The sequence below is a fragment of the Schistocerca gregaria genome, unplaced genomic scaffold (assembly GCF_023897955.1).
Source record: "Schistocerca gregaria isolate iqSchGreg1 unplaced genomic scaffold, iqSchGreg1.2 ptg000914l, whole genome shotgun sequence".
In the NCBI taxonomy this organism is placed as follows: Eukaryota; Metazoa; Arthropoda; class Insecta; order Orthoptera; family Acrididae; genus Schistocerca; species Schistocerca gregaria.
Genome location: NW_026062272.1, coordinates 177,501 through 180,000, shown reverse-complemented (window position 1 = coordinate 180,000; position 2,500 = coordinate 177,501). Strand labels below are relative to the sequence as shown.

At 56.8% G+C, this 2,500-nt stretch overlaps 1 non-coding gene across 1 annotated transcript in view; it reads right to left on the bottom strand.

Moving 5' to 3' along the window:
• The window catches only part of LOC126325281 (small subunit ribosomal RNA), a 1,893-nt gene extending 1,321 nt beyond the window's left edge, over nt 1-572 (bottom strand). Inside the window, exon 1 of the ribosomal RNA XR_007559975.1 lies at nt 1-572. This exon is cut by the window's left edge and continues 1,321 nt beyond it. This is a non-coding gene — a ribosomal RNA (small subunit ribosomal RNA).
• Between the last annotated feature and the right edge of the window lie 1,928 nt (nt 573-2,500).

Here is a 2,500-nt window from a genome sequence, read left to right as displayed (position 1 = left end):
CCCTCCAATAGATACTCGTTAAAGGATTTAAAGTGTACTCATTCCGATTACGGGGCCTCGGATGAGTCCCGTATCGTTATTTTTCGTCACTACCTCCCCGTGCCGGGAGTGGGTAATTTGCGCGCCTGCTGCCTTCCTTGGATGTGGTAGCCGTTTCTCAGGCTCCCTCTCCGGAATCGAACCCTGATTCCCCGTTACCCGTTACAACCATGGTAGGCGCAGAACCTACCATCGACAGTTGATAAGGCAGACATTTGAAAGATGCGTCGCCGGTACGAGGACCGTGCGATCAGCCCAAAGTTATTCAGAGTCACCAAGGCAAACGGACCAGACAAGCCAATCCGATTGGTTTTGATCTAATAAAAGCGTCCCTTCCATCTCTGGTCGGGACTCTGTTTGCATGTATTAGCTCTAGAATTACCACAGTTATCCAAGTAACGTGGGTACGATCTAAGGAACCATAACTGATTTAATGAGCCATTCGCGGTTTCACCTTAATGCGGCTTGTACTGAGACATGCATGGCTTAATCTTTGAGACAAGCATATGACTACTGGCAGGATCAACCAGGGAGCTGCGTCAACTAGAGCTGAGCAGCCGGCCGCCCGGGAGTGTGTCCCGGGGGCCCGCGCGAACACGCAAGCGTCCGCTCAATTATTCTGCAAACAGGAGGAGGCCGAGCTCCCCTGCACGATACACCTCGAAACCCTCTCAGGTCCCGGCGGCGCGCAGCGCCGTCCTAGGTACTTGGTCGGTTTCGAGAGAGGCGCAATCGCCCGGAGTTAGGCGAGTAGACGGTTTTAGTGCGAACACCCTTGCTCCCAACTGAGCTTGCCGCTGCCGACAGAGGCCCGGGAGCGTGCTGTCGTGGCATTGCCGGCGGGAGACAACACGCGCCACCTATGGTGACCGGCAGCTCCAACGCCAGCGCCACACAAGGGCAAAGCCCCACTTGGGTGCAGAAGCGAACTCTCCCAGCACAGCGCACGCGCCAACACGTCCGCACAACTGCGATACAAACCACCTGCGAGAACCGCTGGGGCGACCGAGCAGCAGACGGCGTCGCGGCGCCGAGTGCCAGGCGGCGGCGCATCCTCAACGCACACAGTCCTCAATCAGACCAGCACACTGCAGATGTCCACCGCGCTTCGCACCGGGCTCGGCTGAACCAACTTTGGCCGCCAGGCGCCGCGTGCAGGGTGCGCCGCAGCGTAGCTGCGCCGCCTGCCGGGCCCGTCGGCTGGCGCTCCTGCCACTCGGCGCCCCCCACCAGCCGGCTGTTGCGCGTGCGCCCACGCAGCGCGCGGCCAACACGCCGGGCGGCCCCCCTTCACCGGCCGGGAACAGTCCCACCAAGCCACCGCCGCGTATCGCTTCATACCCACATGGGCCTAGTCACGTGTGTGGATGTGGCGGGTACCGCTGAAACAACCGGTTAATAGCTGTACCGATCGTCGCCATCACAGATTCACCTCCAGCGTGAACAACCGCTCAACAACGGATTTCCAGTTCATTTGCGTATCTTGGGCAGTAAACGTAGATGTCCACCTACATTTGCGAATTCAACAATTCTTGCATGCCAGGATGTCATGTGTCACGACACGCTACATCAGACCACATACACACTGCGACATGTGCAGAAGAGAACACGTGGAAGGTGGCCCGCGCAAGTATGCGATGTCCCTTCCGCGATCCACTGTCAACCGGCATCTGCGGCATGTCCCAGATATGGAACGCGGTCCACCAGGGTAGCACTTTGTGTGAGGCAATACGACAAAGTCGGAATACACGCGTCACTACATCAGACGGCTCACGCTGACCTGACCTGACCTGACCTGACCTGACTCACCGCACCACCACCCCCAGCGACCCAGGGTGACATACAATGCGTTCGTACGTTCCTCCCACACGCCTCTACGGCGTACCACAGTGCAACCTAGCTGTTATTGGGAGACGAGACAAGTAGCATCGAGCACAACATATGGAAATTGAGATTCGACACCGTTGGGCACAGCCAGCGTACAGTCACACGTATCACACTACTTCACTCTGTACGTAACTACCGATGATCGGTACAGCGTGTGGGTTACGCGTACGACATCAGCGGACAATGGACACAGACCATACCACGACGTACACTGAGGGCGTCGACATCTGAATGCAACTGAACAGCTGCGAGGCTCATTTAACACTCACACGCCAGACCGACCAGCTTGAGAGGACAGAGACACAAAGAGGGGGACAGAGGGGGGGGGGGGCCGATATAGTCCTATTGCAGTACAATTGACAGTGGATAGCGGGAATATGTGGAAAGTAAGCAACACTCGCAAGACATCTACATGAGGATAACAACGACACCAGAGATTCCGAGCAGTGAACTATGTTAGGCAAAGGGACAACGTGGGTTAGGTTAAGGGACAACGTGGGTTAGGTTAAGGGACAACGTGGGTTAGGTTAAGGGACAACGTGGGTTAGGTTAAGGGACAACGTGGGTTAGGTTA